Source organism: Somniosus microcephalus, chromosome 1 (genome assembly GCF_052327205.1).
Source record: "Somniosus microcephalus isolate GS21.2 chromosome 1, FLI_Smic_1.0, whole genome shotgun sequence".
Lineage (NCBI taxonomy): Eukaryota > Metazoa > Chordata > Chondrichthyes > Squaliformes > Somniosidae > Somniosus > Somniosus microcephalus.
In genome coordinates this window covers 250928625-250944755 of record NC_140987.1, presented here as the reverse complement: position 1 = coordinate 250944755, position 16131 = coordinate 250928625, and positions in this window count along the sequence as shown.

Genomic DNA, 16131 nt, shown 5'->3' with positions numbered 1-16131 from the left:
GATGCTATGTTGCTATGTTGCTATGTTTCTATGTTGCTATGTTTCTATGTTGCTATGATGCTATGTTGCTATGTTTCTATGTTGCTATGTTTCTATGTTGCTATGTTGCTTTGTTTCTATGTTGCTATGTTGCTATGTTGCTATGTTTCTATGTTGCTATGTTGCTATGATGCTATGCTGCTATGCTTCTATGTTGCTATGTTGCTATGTTGCTATGATGCTATGCTGCTATGTTTCTATGTTGCTATGTTGCTATGTTGCTATGATGCTATGTTGCTATGTTTCTATGTTGCTATGATGCTATGTTGCTATGTTTCTATGTTGCTATATTGCTATGTTTCTATGATGCTATGTTGCTATGTTTCTATGTTGCTATGTCGCTGTGATGCTATGTTGCTATGTTGCTATGTTTCTATGTTGCTATGATGCTATGTTGCTATGTTTCTATGTTGCTATGTTTCTATGTTTCTATGATGCTATGTTGCTATGTTTCTATGTTGCTATGTTGCTATTTTGCTATGATGCTATGATGCTATGTTTCTATGTTGCTATGTTTCTATGTTGATATGATGCTATGTTGCTATGTTTCTATGTGGCTATGTTGCTATGCTGCTATGTTGCTATGTTGCTATGATGCTATGATGCTATGTTGCTATGTTGCTATGATGCTATGATGCTTTGTTGCTATGTTGCTATGTTGCTATGATGCTATGTTGCTATGATGCTATGTTGCTATGTTGCTATGTTGCTATGATGCTATGTTGCTATGTTGCTATGATGCTATGTTGCTATGTTGCTATGATTCTATGTTGCTATGTTTCTATGTTGCTATGTTGCTATGTTTCTATGTTGCTATGATGCTATGTTGCTATGTTGCTATTTTGCTATGATGCTATGATGCTATGTTGCTATGTTTCTATGTTGCTATGTTGCTATGATGCTATGTTGCTATGATGCTATGATGCTATGTTTCTATGTTTCTATGTTTCTATGTTGCTATGTTACTATGATGCTATGTTGCTTTGTTGCTATGTTGCTATGATGCTATGATGCTATGATGCTATGTTGCTATGTTTCTATGTTTCTATGTTGCTATGTTACTATGATGCTATGTTGCTTTGTTGCTATGTTGCTATGATGCTATGATGCTATGATGCTATGTTGCTATGTTTCTATGTTGCTATTGCTATATTGCTATGATGCTATGTTGCTATGTTTCTATGTTGCTATGATGCTATGTTGCTATGTTGCTATGATGCTATGTTGCTATGTTTCTATGTTGCTATGTTTCTATGATGCTATGATGCTATGTTGCTATGTTGCTATGTTGCTATGATGCTATGTTGCTATGTTGCTATGTTTCTATGTTGCTATGTTGCTATGAAGCTATGTTGCTTTGTTTCTATGTTTCTATGTTTCTATGTTGCTATGATGCTATAATGCTATGTTGCTATGTTTTTATGTTTCTATGTTGCTATGTTGCTATGTTTTTTTGTTGCTATGTTGCTATGTTGCTATATTTCTATCTTTCTATGTTGCTATGATGCTATGATGCTATGTTGCTATGTTTTTATGTTTCTATGTTGCTATGTTGCTATGTTGCTATATTGCTATGATGCTATGTTGCTATGTTTCTATGTTGCTATGTTGTTATGTTTCGATGTTGCTATGTTGCTATGTTGCTATGTTGCTATGATGCTATGTTGCTATGTTTCTGTGTTGCTATGTTGCTATGATGCTATGTTTCTATGTTGCTATGTTTCTATGTTTCTATGATGCTATGTTGCTATGTTTCTATGTTGCTATATCGCTATGATGCTATGTTGCGATGTTGCTATAATGCTATGTTGCTATGTTGCTATGTTGCAATGTTGCTATGATGCTATGTTGCTATGTTGCTATGATGCTATGTTTCTATGTTGCTATGTTGCTATGATGCTATCATGCTATGTTGCTATGTTGCTATGATGCTATGTTGCTATGTTGCTATGTTGCTAATTTTGCTATGATGCTATGTTGCTATGTTGCTATGTTGCTATGATGCTATTTTGCTATGTTGCTATGATTCTATGTTGCTATGTTGCTATGTTGCTATGTTGCTAATTTTGCTATGATGCTATGTTGCTATGTTGCTATGATGCTATGAAGCTATGTTGCTATGTTGCTATGTTGCTATGTTGCTATGATTCTATGTTGCTATGTTTCTATGTTGCTATTTTGCTATGTTATGTTGCTATGATGCTATGATGCTATGTTGCTATGATGCTATGATGCTATGTTGCTATGTTTCTATGTTGCTATCTTGCTATGATGGTATGATGCAATGTTGCTATGTTTCTATGTTGCTATGTTGCTATGTTGCTTTGATGCTATGTTGCTATGTTGCTATGTTAGTATGTTGCTATGTTGCTATGATACTATGATGCTATGTTGCTATGTTGCTATGTTTCTATGTTGCTATGTTGCTTTGATGCTATGATGCTATGTTGCTATGTTTCTATGTTGCTATCTTGCTATGATGGTATGATGCTATGTTGCTATGTTTGTATGTTGCTATGTTGCTATGTTGCTTTGATGCTATGTTGCTATGTTGCTATGTTGCTATGTTGCTATGATACTATGATGCTATGTTGCTATGTTGCTATGTTTCTGTGTTGCTATGTTGCTATGATGCTATGTTGCTATGTTTCTATGTTGCTATGTTGCTATATTGCTATGTTGCTATGTTGCTATGTTGCTATGTTGCTATGATGCTCTGTTGCTATGTTTCTATGTTGCTATGTTGCTATATTGCTATGATGCTATGTTGCTATGTTGCTATGTTTCTATGTTGCTATGATGCTATGTTGCTATGATGCTATGTTGCTATGTTGCTATGATGCTATGATGCTATGATGCTATGTTGCTATGTTTCTATTTTGCTATGTTGTTATGTTGCTATGATGCTATGATGCTATGTTGCTATGATGCTATGATGCTATGTTGCTATGTTTCTATGTTGCTATCTTGCTATGATGGTATGATGCAATGTTGCTATGTTTCTATGTTGCTATGTTGCTATGTTGCTTTGATGCTATGTTGCTATGTTGCTATGTTACTATGTTGCTATGTTGCTATGATACTATGATGCTATGTTGGTATGTTGCTATGTTTCTATGTTGCTATGTTGCTTTGATGCTATGATGCTATGTTGCTATGTTTCTATGTTGCTATCTTGCTATGATGGTATGATGCAATGTTGCTATGTTTCTATGTTGCTATGTTGCTATGTTGCTTTGATGCTATGTTGCTATGTTGCTATGTTACTATGTTGCTATGTTGCTATGATACTATGATGCTATGTTGCTATGTTGCTATGTTTCTATCTTTCTATGTTGCTATGTTGCTATGATGTTATGTTGCTATGTTTCTATGTTGCTATTTTGCTATATTGCTATGATGCTTTGTTGCTATGTTGCTATGATGCTATGTTGTTATGTTTCTATGTTGCTATGTTTCTACGTTGCTATGATGCTATGATGCTATGTTGCTATGTTGCTATGATGCTATGATGCTATGTTGCTATGTTGCTATGTTGCTATGTTGCTATGATGCTATGTTGCTATGTTTCTATGTTTCTATGTTTCTATGTTGCTATGATGCTATGATGCTATGTTTCTATGTTTCTATGTTGCTATGTTGCTATGTTGCTATATTGCTATGATGCTATGTTGCTATGTTTCTATGTTGTTATGTTGCTTTGTTGATATGATGCTATGTTGCTATTTTGCTATGTTGCTATGTTGCTATGATGCTATGTTGCTATGTTGCTATGTTTCTATGTTGCTATGTTTCTATGTTGCTATGATGCTATGTTGCTATGTTTCTATGTTGCTATGTTTCTATGTTGCTATGTTGCTATGTTTCTATGTTGCTATGTTGCTATGTTGCTATGTTTCTATGTTGCTATGTTGCTATGATGCTATGCTGCTATGCTTCTATGTTGCTATGTTGCTATGTTGCTATGTTTCTATGTTGCTATGTTGCTATGATGCTATGCTGCTATGTTTCTATGTTGCTATGTTGCTATGTTGCTATGATGCTATGTTGCTATGTTTCTATGTTGCTATGATGCTATGTTGCTATGTTTCTATGTTGCTATATTGCTATGTTTCTATGATGCTATGTTGCTATGTTTCTATGTTGCTATGTCGCTGTGATGCTATGTTGCTATGTTGCTATGTTTCTATGTTGCTATGATGCTATGTTGCTATGTTTCTATGTTGCTATGTTTCTATGTTTCTATGATGCTATGTTGCTATGTTTCTATGTTGCTATGTTGCTATTTTGCTATGATGCTATGATGCTATGTTTCTATGTTGCTATGTTTCTATGTTGATATGATGCTATGTTGCTATGTTTCTATGTGGCTATGTTGCTATGCTGCTATGTTGCTATGTTGCTATGATGCTATGATGCTATGTTGCTATGTTGCTATGATGCTATGATGCTATGTTGCTATGTTGCTATGTTGCTATGATGCTATGTTGCTATGATGCTATGTTGCTATGTTGCTATGTTGCTATGATGCTATGTTGCTATGTAGCTATGATGCTATGTTGCTATGTTGCTATGATTCTATGTTGCTATGTTTCTATGTTGCTATGTTGCTATGTTTCTATGTTGCTATGATGCTATGTTGCTATGTTGCTATTTTGCTATGATGCTATGATGCTATGTTGCTATGTTTCTATGTTGCTATGATGCTATGTTTCTATGTTGCTATGTTGCTATGTTGCTATGTTTCTATGTTGCTATGTTGCTATGTTGCTATGATGCTATGATGCTATGATGCTATGTTGCTATGTTTCTATGTTGCTATGTTGCTATGATGCTATGTTGCTATGATGCTATGATGCTATGTTTCTATGTTGCTATGTTGCTATGATGCTATGTTGCTATGTTTCTATGTTGCTATGATGCTATGTTTCTATGTTGCTATGTTGCTATGTTGCTATGTTTCTATGTTGCTATGTTGCTATGTTGCTATGATGCTATGATGCTATGATGCTATGTTGCTATGTTTCTATGTTGCTATGTTGCTATGATGCTATGATGCTATGTTTCTATGTTTCTATGTTGCTATGTTAGTATGATGCTATGTTGCTTTGTTGCTATGTTGCTATGATGCTATGATGCTATGATGCTATGTTGCTATGTTTCTATGTTTCTATGTTGCTATGTTACTATGATGCTATGTTGCTTTGTTGCTATGTTGCTATGATGCTATGATGCTATGATGCTATGTTGCTATGTTTCTATGTTGCTATGTTGCTATATTGCTATGATGCTATGTTGCTATGTTTCTATGTTGCTATGATGCTATGTTGCTATGTTGCTATGATGCTATGTTGCTATGTTTCTATGTTGCTATGTTTCTATAATGCTATGATGCTATGTTGCTATGTTGCTATGTTGCTATGATGCTATGTTGCTATGTTGCTATGTTTCTATGTTGCTATGTTGCTATGAAGCTATGTTGCTATGTTTCTATGTTTCTATGTTGCTATGATGCTATAATGCTATGTTGCTATGTTTTTATGTTTCTATGTTGCTATGTTGCTATGTTGCTATGTTTTTTTGTTGCTATGTTGCTATGTTGCTATGATGCTATGTTGCTATATTTCTATCTTTCTATGTTGCTATGATGCTATGATGCTATGTTGCTATGATGCTATGTTGCTATGTTTCTATGTTGCTATGTTGTTATGTTTCTATGTTGCTATGTTGCTATGTTGCTATGTTGCTATGATGCTATGTTGCTATGTTTCTGTGTTGCTATGTTGCTATGATGCTATGTTTCTATGTTGCTACGTTTCTATGTTTCTATGATGCTATGTTGCTATGTTTCTATGTTGCTATATCGCTATGATGCTATGTTGCGATGTTGCTATAATGCTATGTTGCTATGTTGCTATGTTGCAATGTTGCTATGATGCTATGTTGCTATGTTGCTATGATGCTATGTTTCTATGTTGCTATGTTGCTATGATGCTATCATGCTATGTTGCTATGTTGCTATGATGCTATGTTGCTATGTTGCTATGTTGCTAATTTTGCTATGATGCTATGTTGCTATGTTGCTATGTTGCTATGATGCTATTTTGCTATGTTGCTATGATTCTATGTTGCTATGTTGCTATGTTGCTATGTTGCTAATTTTGCTATGATGCTATGTTGCTATGTTGCTATGATGCTATGAAGCTATGTTGCTATGTTGCTATGTTGCTATGATTCTATGTTGCTATGTTTCTATGTTGCTATTTTGCTATGTTGTTATGTTGCTATGATGCTATGATGCTATGTTGCTATGATGCTATGATGCTATGTTGCTATGTTTCTATGTTGCTATCTTGCTATGATGGTATGATGCAATGTTGCTATGTTTCTATGTTGCTATGTTGCTATGTTGCTTTGATGCTATGTTGCTATGTTGCTATGTTACTATGTTGCTATGTTGCTATGATACTATGATGCTATGTTGCTATGTTGCTATGTTTCTATGTTGCTATGTTGCTTTGATGCTATGATGCTATGTTGCTATGTTTCTATGTTGCTATCTTGCTATGATGGTATGATGCTATGTTGCTATGTTTCTATGTTGCTATGTTGCTATGTTGCTTTGATGCTATGTTGCTATGTTGCTATGTTGCTATGTTGCTATGATACTATGATGCTATGTTGCTATGTTGCTATGTTTCTGTGTTGCTATGTTGCTATGATGCTATGTTGCTATGTTTCTATGTTGCTATGTTGCTATATTGCTATGTTGCTATGTTGCTATGTTGCTATGATGCTCTGTTGCTATGTTTCTATGTTGCTATGTTGCTATATTGCTATGATGCTATGTTGCGATGTTGCTATGTTTCTATGTTGCTATGATGCTATGTTGCTATGATGCTATGTTGCTATGTTGCTGTGATGCTATGATGCTATGTTGCTATGTTTCTATTTTGCTATGTTGTTATGTTGCTATGATGCTATGATGCTATGTTGCTATGATGCTATGATGCTATGTTGCTATGTTTCTATGTTGCTATCTTGCTATGATGGTATGATGCAATGTTGCTATGTTTCTATGTTGCTATGTTGCTATGTTGCTTTGATGCTATGTTGCTATGTTGCTATGTTACTATGTTGCTATGTTGCTATGATACTATGATGCTATGTTGCTATGTTGCTATGCTTCTATGTTGCTATGTTGCTTTGATGCTATGATGCTATGTTGCTATGTTTCTATGTTGCTATGTTGCTATGTTGCTTTGATGCTATGTTGCTATGTTGCTATGTTGCTATGTTGCTATGATACTATGATGCTATGTTGCTATGTTGCTATGTTTCTGTGTTGCTATGTTGCTATGATGCTATGTTGCTATGTTTCTATGTTGCTATGTTGCTATATTGCTATGTTGCTATGTTGCTATGTTGCTATGTTGCTATGATGCTCTGTTGCTATGTTTCTATGTTGCTATGTTGCTATATTGCTATGATGCTATGTTGCTATGTTGCTATGTTTCTATGTTGCTATGATGCTATGTTGCTATGATGCTATGTTGCTATGTTGCTATGATGCTATGATGCTATGATGCTATGTTGCTATGTTTCTATGTTGCTTTGTTGCTATGTTGCTATGATGCTATGTTGCTATGTTTCTATGTTTCTATGTTTCTATGTTGCTATGATGCTATGATGCTATGTTTCTATGTTTCTATGTTGCTATGCTGCTATGTTGCTATATTGCTATGATGCTATGTAGCTATGTTTGTATGTTGCTATGTTGTTATGTTTCTATGTTGCTATGTTGCTATGATACTATGATGCTATGTTGCTATGTTTCTATGTTGCTATGTTGCTATGATGCTATGATGCTATGTTGCTATGTTTCTATATTGCTATGTTGCTATATTGCTATGTTGCTATGTTGCTATGATGCTCTGTTGCTATGTTGCTATATTGCTATGATGCTATGTTGCTATGTTGCTATGTTTCTATGTTGTTATGATGCTATGTTGCTATGATGCTATGTTGCTATGTTGCTATGATGCTATGATGCTATGATGCTATGTTGCTATGTTTCTATGTTGCTTTGTTGCTATGTTGCTATGATGCTATGTTGCTATGTTTCTATGTTTCTATGTTTCTATGTTGCTATGATGCTATGATGCTATGTTTCTATGTTTCTATGTTGCTATGTTGCTATATTGCTATGATGCTATGTTTGTATGTTGCTATGTTGTTATGTTTCTATGTTGCTATGTTGCTATGTTTCTATGTTGCTATGTTTCTATGTTGCGATGTTGCGATGTTGCTATATTTCTATGTTGCTATGTTGCTATGTTGCTATGATGCTATGTTGCTATGTTGCTATGTTTCTATGTTGCTATGTTGCTATGTTTCTATGTTGCTATGTTGCTATGATGCTATGTTGCTATGTTTCTATGCTGCTATGTTGCTATGTTGCTATGTTGCTATGATGCTATGTTGCTATGTTTCTATGTTCCTATGTTGCTATGTTGCTATGATGCTATGTTGCTATGTTTCTATGTTGCTATGATGCTATGTTGCTATGTTTCTATGTTGCTATGTTGCTATGTTTCTATGTTGCTATGATGCTATGATTGCTATGTTTCTATGTTGCTATGATGCTATGTTGCTATGTTTCTATGTTGCTATGTTTCTATGTTTCTATGCTGCTATGTTGCTATGTTTCTATGTTGCTATGTCGCTGTGATGCTATGTTGCTATGTTGCTATGTTTCTATGTTGCTATGATGCAATGTTGCTATGTTTCTATGTTGCTATGTTTCTATGATGGTATGTTGCTATGTTTCTATGTTGCTATGTTGCTATGTTGCTATTTTGCTATGATGCTATGATGGTATGTTTCTATGTTGCTATGTTTCTATGTTGATATGATGCTATGTTGCTATGTTTCTATGTGGCTATGTTGCTATATTGCTATGTTGCTATGTTTCTATGTTGCTATGTTACTATGTTGCTATGTTGCTATGATGCTATGTTGCTATGTTGCTATGATGCTATGATGCTGTGTTGCAATGTTGCTATGTTGCTATGTTGCTATGATGCTATGTTGCTGTGTTGCTATGTTGCTATGATGCTATGTTGCTATGTTGCTATGATTCTATGTTGCTATGTTTCTATGTTGCTATGTTTCTATGTTGCTATGATGCTATGTTGCTTTGTTGCTACGTTGCTATGATTCTGTGATGCTATGTTGCTTTGTTTCTATGTTGCTTTGATGCTATGATGTTATGTTGCTATGTTGCTATGTTGCTATGTTGCTATGATGCTATGATGCTATGTTGCTATGATGCTATGATGCTATGTTTCTATGTTTCTATGTTGCTATGTTTCTATGTTGCTATGTTGCTATGATACTATGATGCTATGTTGCTATGTTGCTATGTTGCTATGTTTCTATGTTGCTATGTTGCTATGATGCTATGTTGCTATGTTTCCATATTGCTATGTTGCTATATTGCTATGATGCTATGTTGCTATGTTGCTATGTTGCTATGATGCTATGTTGCTATGTTTCTATGTTGCTATGTTGGTATATTGCTATGATGCTATGTTGCTATGTTGCTATGTTGCTATGATGCTATGTTGCTATGTTGCTATTTTGCTATGATGCTATGTTGCTATGTTGCTATGTTTCTATGTTGCTATGTTGCTATGTTGCTATGATGCTATGTTGCTATGTTTCTATGTTTCTATGTTGCTATGATGCTATGATGCTATGTTGCTATGTTTTTATGTTTCTATGTTGCTATGTTGCTATGTTTCTATGTTGCTATGTTACTATGATGCTATGTTGCTATGTTTCTATATTTCTATGTTTCTATGTTGCTATGATGCTCTGATGCTATGTTGCTATGTTTTTATGTTTCTATGTTGCTATGTTGCTATATTGCTATGATGCTATGTTTCTATGTTGCTATGTTGTTATGTTTCTATGTTGCTATGTTGCTATGTTGCTATGTTGCTATGATGCTATGTTGCTATGTTTCTGTGTTGCTATGTTGCTATGATGCTATGTTGCTATGTTTCTATGTTGCTATGTTTCTATGTTTCTATGATGCTATGTTTCTATGTTGCTATATCGCTATGATGCTATGTTGCGATGTTGCTATAATGCTATGTTGCTATGTTGCTATGTTGCCATGATGCTATGTTGCTATGTTGCTATGTTGCTATGATGCTATGTTGCCATGTTTCTATGTTGCTATGTTGCTAATTTGCTATGATGCTATGTTGCTATGTTGCTATGTTGCTATGATGCTATGTTGCTATGTTGCTATGTTGCTAATTTTGCTATGATGCTATGTTGCTATGTTGCTATGTTGCTATAATGCTATGTTGCTATGTTGCTATGATTCTATGTTGCTATGATGCTATGTTGCTATGTTGCTAATTTTGCTATGATGCTATGTTGCTATGTTGCTATGTTGCTGTGATGCTATGTTGCTATGTTGCTATGATTCTATGTTGCTATGTTTCTATGTTGCTATGTTGCTATGTTGTTATGTTGCTATGATGCTATGATGCTATGATGCTATGTTGCTATGTTGCTATGATGCTATGATGCTATGTTGCTATGTTTCTAAGTTGCTATCTTGCTATGATGGTATGATGCTATGTTGCTATGTTGCTATGTTGCTATGTTGTTTTGATGCTATGTTGCTATGTTGCTATGTTGCTATGTTTCTATGTTGCTATGTTGCTATATTGCTATGATGCTATGTTGCTATGTTGCTATGATGCTCTGTTGCTATGTTTCTATGTTGCTATGTTGCTATGTTGCTATGATGCTATGTTGCTATGTTTCTATGTTGCTATGTTTCTATGTTGCTATGATGCTATGTTGCTATGTTGCTATGATGCTATGATGCTATGATGCTGTGTTGCTATGTTTCTATGTTGCTATGTTGCTATGTTGCTATGATGCTATGTTGCTATGTTGCTATGATGCTATGATGCTATGATGCTGTGTTGCTATGTTTCTATGTTGCTATGTTGCTAAGTTGCTATGATGCTATGTTGCTATGTTTCTATGTTTCTATGTTTCTATGTTGCTATGATGCTATGATGCTATGTTGCTATGTTTCTATGTTTCTATGTTTCTATGTTGCTATGATGCTATGATGCTATGTTGCTATGTTTCTATGTTTCTATGTTGCTATGTTGCTATGTTGCTATATTGCTATGATGCTATGTTGCTATGTTTCTATGTAGCTATGTTGTTATGTTTCTATGTTGCTATGTTGCTATGATGTTATGTTGCTATGTTGCTATGTTGCTATGTTGCTATGATGCTATGTTGCTATGTTTCTATGTTGCTATGTTTCTATGTTGCTATGTTTCTATGTTGCTATGATGCTATGTTGCTATGTTTCTTTGTTGCTATGTTGCTATGTTTCTATGTTGCGATGTTGCTATATTTCTATGTTGCTATGTTGCTATGTTGCTATGATGCTATGTTGCTATGTTTCTGTGTTGCTATGTTGCTATGATGCTATGTTGCTATGTTTCTATGTTGCTATGTTTCTATGTTTCTATGATGCTATGTTGCTATGTTTCTATGTTGCTATATCGCTATGATGCTATGTTGCGATGTTGCTATAATGCTATGTTGCTATTTTGCTATGTTGCTATGATGCTATGTTGCTATGTTGCTATGATGCTATGTTGCTATGTTTCTATGTTGCTATGTTGCTATGATGCTATGATGCTATGTTGCTATGTTGCTATGATGCTATGTTGCTATGTTGCTATGATTCTATGTTGCTATGTTGCTATGTTGCTAATTTTGCTATGATGCTATGTTGCTATGTTGCTATGATGCTATGAAGCTATGTTGCTATGTTGCTATGTTGCTATGATGCTATGTTGCTATGTTTCTATGTTTCTATGATGCTATGTTGCTATGTTTCTATGTTGCTATATCGCTATGATGCTATGTTGCGATGTTGATATAATGCTATGTTGCTATGTTGCTATGATGCTATGTTGCTATGTTGCTATGTTGCTATGTTGCGATGATGCTATGTTGCTATGTTTCTATGTTGCTATGTTGCTATGATGCTATGATGCTATGTTGCTATGTTGCTATGATGCTATGTTGCTATGTTGCTATGATTCTATGTTGCTATGTTGCTATGTTGCTATGTTGCTAATTTTGCTATGATGCTATGTTGCTATGTTGCTATGATGGTATGAAGCTATGTTGCTATGTTGCTATGTTGCTATGATGCTATGTTGCTATGTTGCTATGTTGCTATGTTGCTATGTTTCTATGTTGCTATGATGCTATGTTGCTACGTTGCTATGATGCTATGTTGCTATGTTTCTATGTTGCTATGATGCTATGATGTTATGTTGCTATGTTGCTATGTTGCTATGTTGCTATGTAGCTATGTTGCTAATTTTGCTATGATGCTATGTTTCTATGTTGCTATGTTGCTATGATGCTATGTTGCTATGTTGCTATGATTCTATGTTGCTATGATGCTATGTTGCTATGTTGCTAATTTTGCTATGATGCTATGTTGCTATGTTGCTATGATGCTATGATGCTATGTTGCTATGTTGCTATGATGCTATGTTGCTATGTTGCTAATTTTGCTATGATGCTATGTTGCTATGTTGCTATGTTGCTATGATGCTATGTTGCTATGTTGCTATGTTGCTATGATGCTATATTGCTATGTTGCTATGATTCTATGTTGCTATGTTTCTATGTTGCTATGTTGCTATGTTGTTATGTTGCTATGATGCTATGATGCTATGTTGCTATGATGCTATGATGCTATGTTGCTATGTTTCTATGTTGCTATCTTGCTATGATTGTATGATGCTATGTTGCTATGTTTCGATGTTGCTATGTTGCTATGTTGCTTTGATGCTATGTTGCTATGTTGCTATGTTGCTATGTTGCTATGATACTGTGATGCTATGTTGCTATGTTTCTATGTTGCTATGTTGCTATGATGCTATGATGCTATGTTGCTATGTTTCTATGTTGCTATATTGCTATGATGCTATGTTGCTATGATGCTCTGTTGCTATGTTTCTATGTTGCTATGTTGCTATATTGCTATGATGCTATGTTGCTATGTTGCTATGTTGCTATGATGCTATGTTGCTATGTTTCTATGTTGCTATGATGCTATGTTGCTATGATGCTATGTTGCTATGATGCTATGATGCTATGATGCTATGTTGCTATGTTTCTATGTTGCTATGTTGCTATGTTGCTATGATGCTATGTTGCTATGTTTCTATGTTTCTATGTTTCTATGTTGCTATGATGCTATGATGCTATGATGCTATGTTTCTATGTTTCTATGTTGCTATGTTGCTATGTTGCTATATTGCTATGATGCTATGTTGCTATGTTTCTATGTTGCTATGTTGTTATGTTTCTATGTTGCCATGTTACTATGATGCTATGTTGCTATGTTCCTCTGTTGCTATGTTGCTATGATGCTATGTTGCTATTTTTCTATGTTGCTATGTTGCTACGTTTCTATGTTGCTATGTTTCTATGTTGCTATGATGCTATGTTGCTATGTTTCTATGTTGCTATGTTTCTATGTTGCTATGTTGCGATGTTGCGATGTTGCTATATTTCTATGTTGCTATGTTGCTATGTTGCTATGATGCTATGTTGCTATGTTGCTTTGTTTCTATGTTGTCATGTTGCTATGTTTCTGTGTTGCTATGTTGCTATGTTTCTATGTTGCTATGTTGCTATGATGCTATGTTGCTATGTTTCTATGCTGCTATGCTTCTATGTTGCTATGTTGCTATGTTGCTATGTTGCTATGATGCTATGTTGCTATGTTTCTATGTTGCTATGTTGCTATGATGCTATGTTGCTATGTTTCTATGTTGCTATGATGCTATGTTGCTATGTTTCTATGTTGCTATGTTGCTATGTTTCTATGTTGCTATGATGCTATGATTGCTATGTTTCTATGTTGCTATGATGCTATGTTGCTATGTTTCTATGTTGCTATGTTTCTATGTTTCTATGATGCTATGTTGCTATGTTTCTATGTTGCTATGTCGCTGTGATGCTATGTTGCTATGTTGCTATGTTTCTATGTTGCTAAGATGCTATGTTGCTATGTTTCTATGTTGCTATGTTTCTATGTTTCTATGATGCTATGTTGCTATGTTTCTATGTTGCTATGTTGCTATTTTGCTATGATGCTATGATGGTATGTTTCTATGTTGCTATGTTTCTATGTTGATATGATGCTATGTTGCTATGTTTCTATGTGGCTATGTTGCTATATTGCTATGTTGCTATGTTTCTATGTTGCTATGTTGCTATGTTGCTATGATGCTATGATGCTATTTTGCTATGTTGCTATGATGCTATGATGCTATGTTGCTATGATGCTATGATGCTATGTTGCTATGATGCTATGATGCAATGTTGCTATGATGCTATGTTGCTATGTTGCTATGTTGCTATGATGCTATGTTGCTATTTTGCTATGATGCTATGTTGCTATGTTGCTATGATTCTATGTTGCTATGTTTCTATGTTGCTATGTTGCTATGTTTCTATGTTGCTATGATGCTATGTTGCTACGTTGCTATGATGCTATGTTGCTATGTTTCTATGTTGCTATGATGCTATGATGTTATGTTGCTATGTTGCTATGTTGCTATGTTGCTATGATGCTATGATGCTATGTTTCTATGTTTCTATGTTGCTATGTTTCTATGATGCTATGTTGCTATGATACTATGATGCTATGTTGCTATGTTGCTATGTTGCAATGTTTCTATGTTGCTATGTTGCTATGATGCTATGTTGCTATGTTTCTATGTTGCTATGTTGCTATATTGCTATGATGCTATGTTGCTATGTTGCTATGATGCTATGTTGCTTTGTTTCTATGTTGCTATGTTGCTATGTTTCTATGTTGCTATGTTGCTATGATGCTATGTTGCTATGTTTCTATGCTGCTATGTTGCTATGTTGCTATGTTGCTATGATGCTATGTTGCTATGTTTCTATGTTCCTATGTTGCTATGTTGCTATGATGCTATGTTGCTATGTTTCTATGTTTCTATGTTGCTATGTTGCTATGTTTCTATGTTGCTATGATGCTATGATTGCTATGTTTCTATGTTGCTATGATGCTATGTTGCTATGTTTCTATGTTGCTATGTTTCTATGTTTCTATGATGCTATGTTGCTATGTTTCTATGTTGCTATGTCGCTGTGATGCTATGTTGCTATGTTGCTATGTTTCTATGTTGCTATGATGCAATGTTGCTATGTTTCTATGTTGCTATGTTTCTATGATGGTATGTTGCTATGTTTCTATGTTGCTATGTTGCTATGTTGCTATTTTGCTATGATGCTATGATGGTATGTTTCTATGTTGCTATGTTTCTATGTTGATATGATGCTATGTTGCTATGTTTCTATGTGGCTATGTTGCTATATTGCTATGTTGCTATGTTTCTATGTTGCTATGTTACTATGTTGCTATGTTGCTATGATGCTATGTTGCTATGTTGCTATGATGCTATGATGCTGTGTTGCAATGTTGCTATGTTGCTATGTTGCTATGATGCTATGTTGCTGTGTTGCTATGTTGCTATGATGCTATGTTGCTATGTTGCTATGATTCTATGTTGCTATGTTTCTATGTTGCTATGTTTCTATGTTGCTATGATGCTATGTTGCTTTGTTGCTACGTTGCTATGATTCTGTGATGCTATGTTGCTTTGTTTCTATGTTGCTTTGATGCTATGATGTTATGTTGCTATGTTTCTATGTTGCTATGTTGCTATGTTGCTATGATGCTATGATGCTATGTTGCTATGATGCTATGATGCTATGTTTCTATGTTTCTATGTTGCTATGTTTCTATGTTGCTATGTTGCTATGATACTATGATGCTATGTTGCTATGTTGCTATGTTGCTATGTTTCTATGTTGCTATGTTGCTATGATGCTATGTTGCTATGTTTCCATATTGCTATGTTGCTATATTGCTATGATGCTATGTTGCTATGTTGCTATGTTGCTATGATGCTATGT